Genomic DNA, 10,495 nt, shown 5'->3' with positions numbered 1-10,495 from the left:
AAAATGCCCATCATGAGCTAGGTTTGATCAAATCCACCAAGTCATAAGGTCAGGAAGGCCCAGATTTCCTATGATGGAAGTGATACACCTAGAACTGAACACAAGCAAGACTAGAGGGCACAAAGAAGCTTCACAATCAAGTAGCCCAGAACCCATGACATCTGCCACCATTGCACCCGAGCCTTTTCCTCAGCTCACATATGCGGCTGCTCATGGAATCCCGTATGACCTGTTGATGAAGGAAGAGAAAACATGACTTTTGTTCATGGGTAGGTTGGCTTGGTATGTGGTTATGTGTGGTGGCTCCACTCAGGGCTGTGCTTGAAAGACAGTGATGAGGGAAAATCTTCATAGTGGGAGGAGATAAGGAAATCCACTTAATCTTCCATTTTGCGTGTAAAAACAAGTGGCCTGAGGTTAGAATATATATGGACTCATTGGCTGTGGGAAACAGGGAATGGGCTGGCTGGCTAATGAGGAGCTTGGATAGAGAAAGATCGGAAGGTTGGGAACAAGGAGGTGTGGGTTAGAGGCATGAGCACACGGACATATGGAAGTGGGCCTAAAGAGTGAAGATTTTCATATCACATGTCTATTCCTATCGATGAGCATTCTACCATGAAATGGATAGTGCAGAACCAGGTACACAGAAACACTGGAGCTGCATCTGTCACTGGCCACTGCTGTGTTGGCTAACGGACCAATGAATGTAAGAATTACATTGGCAGGGATGAAGGCTGTACACGGGCACAGCAGCCTGGACTCCCCAGGTTGATTCATCTACCAAATTGAGATAGGAGGTGCTCAGTTTCTCTGGGTTTGAGTTTCAGGACACACCGCTGGGTTTCAAGCCACTCCCCAAGGTCTCAGGCCCCTCCTCTAAGCCCTTCCCTAGAGGAGAGTTACTGTTGCTTGTTTGACTTATTTTTGGCACCAACACAGGGAGACTGAGACCACAAGGGGTGGACTTATGAAAATCCAGTAACTGAGCATGTTCAGAAAAGGCTTATATGGCCCCAGTGACTGAGCATGATCAGTGGAAGGGAGTTTATCCTTTGAATGACCTTCCACTGGAGGCCCTGGAGAGCACAGAATATTCTTGAATATGTCTGGTCCATGTGATAGAATTTGACCAATGAACATGCTCCAAAAAGAGACCAACTGAGCATGTGTAAGACTATGTTACACAACAAGGAACCACCCCCTTAACTGAATATTCATCAGATAGTATGAATATGTATTAGATAGCAGGACTATAAAAGAAGAATGCTGGCAGAAGGTGGGGTTGTTGCTGTTTCCTGGGTCCAACCCACATTCCTCTGGCTGAAGTGCTCATGCTTTACTTTTGTGCTAAGCTTGCTTGTAGCAGGTGGCTGCTCACTCTCTTGAGGCCAGCCTGCACTCTGTACTCAACTTTGAGTATATATTTCTTGCTTTTGTACTAAACTTGGTGTGGGCCCTGCCCAGTCTCTGAAGCTAGGCTGCACTCTCTCTGTGGAACCCGTATTCCTTATCTGTCACATTAAACCCTGTTCTCACTTTCTACTGTGACTCTGCTTTTGAATTATTTTCTATGGTGGAGTCAAGAGCCTGGTAAGAGGATGGGGTGGGTTGAGGCCGGCTATTGGACCTCCCAGACCCTTCTTCTGGCATCAAAATGACCAAACTGCTAGCAACAAAGAGCAATGCTGGGCTCATGATTCAACACCATCCCTCAAGGAGACCACCTGGCCACTTGGTGGCAAGTTGGCTACACTGAATCCCTTCCACTTTGGAAGAGGCAGCACTTTATTTTAATAGGAATAGACTTGTATTCCAGATATGGATTTGCCTTTCCTGTCAACAGGATCCCAGCCAGCATCAAAATCAGGGCTTGTAGAGTATCTAATCCACTGGCATGAGATTCCCCCATAACACGGCATCAGTCCAAGGAACATAGCTTACAGTAAAAGAAGCGAGCGAGTGAGCCCCTGACCCAGGGATTATTGGTCACCTCACGTACTGTACCATCTACATACCGCTGACCTGATAGAGTGAGGTAGCCCCGTCACAGAGTGAGCTGTGCCTGCTAAAGGCACAGCAGCAGCACATCTGAGAGGATGGGGCACTGCCATTCAGGAAAGAGAACATACTTTAAATCAAAAACTGTATACAGCTAAGTGTACCTCATAGGTAGAGTTCATAAAAATGGGAGCCAAATGGTGGAAACCAGAGCCCCACTCCCAGTGAGCCACATATGCTTCTCGCCCCCACAACTTTGCGCTCTGCATGTGTAGAAGCCTTGTTTTAAAAGGGGAAATACTGTTGCCAAGGGACACAGCAGGAGTCCCACTGAATTATGGACTATTACTGCTTTGGCACTTCAGATCCTTGTGCCCAGAGACCAGTGGGCAGGAAGGGGAGTCGCCATTTGTGCTAAGGTAATTTACCCTGGTCAGCAGGAGCAGGTAGAGCTGCCGTTACTGAGAGCAGGAACAAATAGCTTTGGCACTCAGGTGATCCACTTGGGCACATTTTGATGCTCTCCCGACCAGCTGTAGTAGGAAGGGGACAAGTGCAGCAACGCTGCCCTGAGGAGGGCATGGTGCCCGGGAGCCCAGACCCTCCAGGGTGTGGCTCATGCCATCAGTAGGACACCAAGAGCAGCAGAGATGCTAGCTGAGGGTGAGGGGATCTATAATGGGTGAAAGAGAAGGGAGATAACAATGTCAGTTGTAGTTCCAAAGCCAACTGCAGGGGTGGGAACTGTAGGCCATCCCATTAACCTTCTTCCAAGCTCTCCCCCGTCCCACCACACAAAGAGGGGCTCACACTAGAATCCAGAGGAACTGCTCCTAGAACGTAAGTGAGGAAGTGGATCCAACTGGCACAGGAGGTGGACTGTGGAATATGCTAAGATGTGCCACCAAGATCCCCTTTCAGGAACAGAGAACTAACTGCCCCAGCTGCTGTGGACGATGCTGGAAGCTGGCCTTCAGCAGGCAGCTGTTTTGGAGAATTGTCTCAGTTTGAGAAAATGGCCTCATCCAAGTTCACACCTCCTTCCAGGAGCAGCCCACATGCAATGACTTATCATCATGGGGGTATGAAGGCTCAGCCCATTCATCTCCAGCTCTGAAGGGACATCCCAGCACCAGAACTTTCTGTGGGTCTGTTGATGCTTTCTTTTGGCCTGCATCATATTTCAAATTTGCCCTCAGCCTAAATCTGTTTTCTTTCTCTCTACAGGTGTCGATCCCATGAGCAATCCTTAAGTGACATCTATGTCTCATACTGTGCTTTCTGGGAAACTCTAGTGTAACATCTATCTTGCAAATTCCACCACTATTACCTTAATTGGAATGCCCTTCTCTCCACCAATCCACATTCCTTGCTGCCTGTAATAGTCAATAGGCAAGTACTTTTCTTTAATGTTCTAATTTACTGTGTGGCTCACCCTGTGTTTTCAGTTCTTGTTCAAAACACCATTACCCAGGAAACTTCCCTGAGTAACCCTACTTCCTTCTGATCTTCCTTTAAACTGTGGGTCCCAAATCCTCTTCCTTTACTGTTCTGTACCCCTCTCACTGATTTTGTTGCACTGTCTGAATTTCCCTCTCCATGGGGAAGCCCAAGATGCTGAGGACATGTTCGTGTCATTCTCTTCTTTCCAGCCCTAGTACCTAACACCATGCCTGGTTCATGGAAGTCTCTAGATCATGTTTGTTGCAGAGTGAAATGCATTTGGTTTTTACTGCTGGAAAAACAAGGACAGGGTGTCTGAGCAGAGTTATCATCATTGTCTGATTGTTCTTGGTGTGTGCCTGTTTATTCAATTTAAGAGATATCTTCCTGGCTTCGCAGAGGAGGGACCTTTTCATTTAAGCATTACTTTTCTATCTTCCTATAGTACCTGGTGCTCTGATGTTCTGTTGTTTTCTCAGCTAACGCACTTACTGTGACAGTGGTGTAGAAATAGCCCAGCTTGGCTCTGGGCAACACTGCTAAGCAGCAAACATTTGTCTTCAGTTCTTTACCATCTCTTTTCTGTGTTTTTTCCCCCCATTCACAGCACCCCAATTATCTCTGCTGTTTCATTTCCTCATAAAGCTTAGCTCTAGGAAAAGAACTGATTTAGTCATTTATGGCGTGTAGGACTTGGTCAGTGTTCTGTCTCTTCCTGGAGTATTGGCATTTTTTACCTAACTTTTGAGTTGGGAACAAAAGGTAGTAAAGCAAATGCAAAGAAGTCTGTTCCTCCCCTTCAGAGCATCTGTTTTTTAGATGACATATCCAATAGTGTAATTATTTGATTAATGTCTGTTTCTCCCTTGTACTGTGCATGCAAAAAGAATGGGGACTCTTTTTTTGGGTTTAGTATTGTATCTTAGTACTCAGCATAGTTTCTGGAACACGGCAAGTAATTTATAACCAATAGTAAATATAAATTTATAAATAATTATGTACATATAAATATAAATAAATTTATAAAAATTGTTGAACATCTGTGAGGGTGGGTATTTTAGAGTAAAAGGAGAAGCTTCCCACTGAGCTCACATCAACTGGTTCTTCCTCCTCATGTCTGCTCCAGGGCCACTCCCCGAGATTTCTGATCTGTACCTTCCATATTGCCAATAGCTTGGGGAAGAAAAAGAGAAAGAGCAGGAAGAATGGGAGAGACTAAAGTGTGAGGAGCACTCTAGCTCATGTGTCCCTGGGAAAGTGCACCTACCAAAGATGTCTGGTAGGTGAAGAAGGTCAAATCACAGCATGCCTGGGTGCTGCACTTGGCAAGGGTCTTATACGTCTTCTAGCTCAAGCAACTGGGACATGCAGAAGTTAAAAATTTAAACAAAGTCACTTGTAGTGGATTGAATTATGTCCCCCCAAAACTCATTGAAACTTGAACTGTGTCCCCCAAGTTTTATGTATTAGAAACTTAGCCCCCACTGTGACTGTTAAGAGGGTGGGAAATCCTATTACGGTAATTGAAAGGTGGAGCCTTGAAGAGGTGATTGGATTGTAGGGCCCTGCAGTAGTGAATGGATTAAAAATGGTGGTCAGGGGCGTGGTTCTGAGGGCTTTAAAAGAAGAGGAAAGGCTGTCTGTCTCTTTCTCTGCTCTCTCTGCTTCCACCATCTTGCAATGTGAGACCCCTGGGTCACTGTCACCACCACTGGATGGACTTTGGACTTCCCAGCCTCAGAAACTGTAAACAATAAATTTTGTTTTCTTATAAATTACCCAGTTCCATGTATTTTGTTATAGCAACACAAAAAAGACTAATACATCACTGTATTAGCATGCTAGAGCTGCCGTAACAAAGTATCAAAGACTGGGAGACTTAAATATCAGAAATGTATTTCCTCATAATTCTGGAGGCTGGAAGTCTGCGGTCAAAGTGTTGGCAGAGTTGGTTTCTTCTGAGGCCTCTTTGGCTTGTAGATAGATGGTTTTCTTCTCCCTGTGTCGTCACCTCATCTTCCCTCTGTGTGCCTATGTCCCAATCGCCTCTTCTTATCAGGACCCCTGTTACCCATATGACCTCCTTCAATCTTAATTACCTTTTTAAAGGCTCTATCTTCAGATATAGTCACATTCTGAGTGCTAGGGGTTAGGATTTCATTATATGGATTTGGGGGTGGGGGACACAATGCAGACCATTACAGTCGCCCAGGCAGACAGGCAGCATAGCCCAGGGGTTAAATATACTATATTTAGAGTCAAGCAGAGTATATTGGAATTCTAACTTAACCATTTAGAATCACTTGGGCAAGTTCTTTCGTCTCTGGGCACTTTAGTTTCCTCTTCTGTTTAAATGGAGATAAAAAAGGCAGTAGCCCTGCTAAATGAGATGATGTGTGCCCAGCACGACATGTGGACATGGTAAGCACTGAACAACTGCCAGCAGTGGTAGCTATTATTTTGTTGTTATTATCTTGACTAGTTTCTTCTTCTGTAAGATGGAGCCCCATGTACAACCCAGTTGTCCAAGGCACTGTATCTTCGTTTTATCCTGCCGAATACGATCTGATGTAGCAAAACTATGTCTATATTTAATAAAAAACAGATTTTCTCATTGGCAGTTTTAAACAGAAAAGTCACTTATTTTATGCAGGAGCTCATATTTCAATTATTTAAACCTGAAATGAAGTAACACAGGAGAATGCACAACTTATAAAATTATTCAGCCAAGGGGAGGTGGGGTTTGCTTTCTGAATTACATAGTAAGAAATGTTCAGGTTCAATGTGGGCGATTAACCGTTTGATACCTTGTCAGGCTTTGACAAGTTCTCCCTCTATTTTTTTCTCCACCTCTCACTATATCTCATGTAATTAAAAACGGTGCTGAGTTCTTGTCAACCGCCATTAAGGACTAGTCACAGATAGTTTCATAACATCGGCTTCTTGCAACCTTCTAATTATCCATAAAAATCTGGCAGAGGGACGTGACAGTTTATCTGGAACACAGAGTATGAATACAAAATAGGGTGCTTTGCTTCCAGATAGAGAGCAGTGGTATAAAACAGGTACTCTCTAACCTCTTATTTTGCATGCAGCTATGTTGCTTGTTCATATCAGAGTTAGGTGCATGTCTTCTCAATAAAGACTCGGTTTTGAAAAGCGTCTTTTGACAAAATGAATGTGGGTCAGGAATACACTCATGGTTCTGTGTCAGAATCTGCTGTCAATTGCTGCCCCATCACTCTCCTTACAGTCCAGTCCATCGAGACACAGTTACTTCCCTCCCCTGATCTGCAGGCTTTGAGCTGTCCATGCCCTGGGAGGAAGAGTTGAGGAGCTCTTAAATGGGCCAGACACTTGCCTCTAGCAAGGTCAGCTCCCAGCCTCCTATCGCTTATTTCTTGTAGTGGGTGCCTTTCTTGCCCATCAATCTGCCTGGTTTTGGCTCATTGCTTCACCTTGATTCTGGGGACTATGTCTTCCTGAACCCCTCTACTGTGTGTTTAGTCTGCGGTACTACTACTTTATTCTGACTTTTGGTCACAGTGTGTCTCCCCTCTTTCTGCATGCACCTCCATTTTGACCCAGGGATGATTTGTTTATTCTTCTGTTTGGTTCTGAATCCACAGATGCCTGGATGCCCATTTGATTTTAGACCCCTATTCTGTAGAGGCCTGGTCCTTTGGTGTCTTATAATCATCTCATGGCTATGATCCCACAGCCATGACTCAGCTTTCCCAGTCTTTTATTTTGTCCATGTTGTAGGGGAGGGAAAAAAACTTCCTTTACCATCTTAGGTTCAGTGGCTGGGGCCCACAAATCAAACCAGTAAAAGGCAGATTAAGAGGAGGAAAAAAAATCAGATTTAATTAAGTAGGTACATCCAGGCGTTCAGAAAGAAAAGTGACTCAAGGAGGAGGTTAGAATTTAAATACCATCTTAACAAAGGGTGATAAAGTATGGAGAAGCTAGACTGAGGAAAAGGGATTTGGGGCTCCTGGAGTGGGGGGTAAATTATGGGAAGAAGACTAGAAAATACATGGTAAATAAGGGTTGTTAGGTAAGTTTTGTTACGCAGATAATTCTTTGCAAGTGATAGGAGTTGTCTCTGGAATAGTTCTCTTCCTGTTATGGGGGAGGGAGACACCTTTATAAACAGAAATTTATGTTACATTTAAAAGGGAAATTTATAGGGCCCACCCGTGGCTCACTTAGGTGAGTGTTGTGCTGATAACACGAAGGCCACGGGTTTGGTTTGGATCCCTGTATAGAGATGGCCAGTTGGCTCACTTGGAAGAGTGTGGTGCTGACAACACCAAGTCAAGCAAGGGTTAAGATCCCCGTACCTGTCATCTTTAAAAAAATAAAAAATAAACAAAATTAAATGGGAAATTTATGCCTTGTTTCAAGGCAGTTTGGAGGAGGAAAAAGCTTTTCCTGTATCTGCTGTTTTTCAATTGCCTTCAATGCAAAATAATCCTTATGCCAAATCGGCATATTTGGGGCAGCATATTCTGGGCCCCTTCAGTGTTCTACTACAATTCAGATGCATAAAAATAATTATTTTTCTATTTATCATTCATGGAGGACTTTTTGTATCTATAATGACTCAGAGAAGTAGGGATTGTTTTGTTTAGTAACATTTAGTGACATGAAGTACAGATAGGTTTACTGTTTTGCCTAAGGCCACAGACCCTGTATTTGAACCCAAATCTGTCTTGGTTGAGTGTGAGTTCTTTCTACCCAGTCACTGACTTCCTGATTTAAGATGTTACTACCTTGAAGTATTTATTTATCTGTGATATCCGTTTCTGCAGTAAACATTTAAAAAGTTGCCAAACATTATGAATATACTGTTTTTTTTTTAAAAAATAAACATGACTGGTAAGGGGATCTTAACCCTTGACTTGGTGTTGTCAGCACCACACTCTCCCACGTGAGTCATGGGCTGGCCCAATGAATATACTTTTATAAGCCTATATTTATGTTGAATATTTAAATTTTGAATTTTATCAGCTCTACAGCTCCCATTCTACAAAAAAATAAAAATAAAAAAATAAAAAATTGAAGCACTGAGTTTTAGGGTGATAACATATCCACGTGGTAAAGTTAGTGAGAGAGGAGAAGGTTCTTAGCACAGGAATAGAGGGATTTGTTGAAAATAACACTGGACTAAAAGGCAGGAGAACTGGGTCAGTTCAAGGTCTGGCCCAGAATCTTGATCTTTGGTAAATTACTTAACTTCTTTAATCCTGTATTTTGAAAATTTCCTCCTGGGCCGGCCCCGTGGCTCACTCGGGAGAGTGTGGTGCTGATAACACCAAGGCCCCGGGTTCGGATCCCATATAGGGATGGCCGGTTCGCTCACTGGCTGGGCGTGGTGCTGACAACACCAAGTCAAGGGTTAAGATCCCCTTACCGGTCATCTTTATAGAAAAAAAAAAAAAAATTTCCAACTAAGATTAGCTGTGAGTCTTCTGGCAACAAAATTATACCATACTCATGGTTACTTGTTCCAAACTGGTGGTCACTAGCCACACTACTTGAAGTTGCTTTATCTTAGGTCCTGAGTCACAAAAATTTTATTTCTAAATAATCAACCTCACAAATTGGTTGTTGGGGCTACTATTACTATTCTAAACTGCTGTGGATCACCTGCACCATTTTCATGTTTAGAAAAGACCCGGACATCTTCAACATGTGGGGGCAGAGGGAAAGCCTTCCTTCCACGCTCCCTGAAAGTTCACTGTAATGACTGATGGCTAAGAACAAAATCACGGCAAATTTAGTTGAAGATCTTAATTGGCTTTGTTGTGATTCTAGAATCATACAACATGTTATTCTGTAGAATAGAATAAGTATTCCAATAAGCCCATCAGAGGAGGTTGGTTTTATAAACAGAAAAGCCTTAAGAAAGCAGAAACAAAGAACAAAAAGCATATTGGTCACTTCAAAGTTACTTTCCTTGTAAGGCGGGCACAAGAAGACAGAACATTAGAAAAACATCATCAGGTTACTTCAGGCTATCTCCTTTGTGTAAGGATTAAAGCAGAGATGTAATCTTCATACCTATTGAAGATTTAAACTGGCTTGTTTGGGAAATTGGCTGTTATTTCTTTCTACTGACTTCTCAGAAGGTCTAAGTGACATGGCACTTAGCAGGGGTGACTCCATTTTGATTTTTTTTCTCCATTTTGATTTTTAGTCTGGTCTTTTGGGACCTAGTACAGGAACTTAGTTCAAAACAATGGCCTCCTGGCCAGCCACCAAAAAAAAAAGAAAAAAGAAAGAAAGAAGAAACAAAACAATGGCCTCCTATAATTTTTATTTAACTGACAATAGATGGATTAATAAGAGAAAAAGGCATACAAATTTGTTTAATGTATGCAAGCATGGGGAGCCACAGGAGAGAATGATTACCCAATAAACCAGGTCCAGATGCATACATATCCTTCAGAGAGGAAGGGAAACGGGGGAGGTGTAAAAGTACATGATTTGCAGGGGAAATGAATGAGTCTGAAGAAAGATGGTCTGGGACAAAGTTCCTGCAAGCTCTGGGGGAGGTGACAGGAAGGTGAGCGTGGACTGCATTATGAACAAAGGTTGTCTTACTATGCAGATGAAGTCTCTCAGGTAATCTCTCTGAGCTGCCCTCAGAAAAATAGATGAGAAGTCGGTCTGGGCATAGTGACAACTCCCAATCTCTCTCTTCCTAATTATTTGATGAGATTCTTAAGGAGGAGGTCTTAAGACAGTTGCATTTTCTTTGGAAAGAAGTTTCCTTAGATAAAGAAATTCTGGAAAAGCTCCCTCCTGGTGCTTTGGTAAAGAGGATTAGATAGATAGGGGGTGGGGGAAGGTCAGAAAGAGAACTTGGTTCAGAGGCTTATTTCTGAAGTCTTTGAATTTTCTTTAAAAGCACTCAGCATGTCAACGCACCATAATTTGGGGTTTTGTTTTCTGAGCCCCAACAATTACATGTGAGATTCTAGGCTGCCACGACAAGCCAAAACTACCTTCCTGCCCTCTGGGCTTCTCGCGTCTCCTCAGA

The sequence above is a fragment of the Galeopterus variegatus genome, unplaced genomic scaffold (assembly GCF_000696425.1).
Source record: "Galeopterus variegatus unplaced genomic scaffold, G_variegatus-3.0.2 Scaffold3961, whole genome shotgun sequence".
Lineage (NCBI taxonomy): Eukaryota > Metazoa > Chordata > Mammalia > Dermoptera > Cynocephalidae > Galeopterus > Galeopterus variegatus.
Note: the sequence above shows the minus strand (reverse complement) of the source record.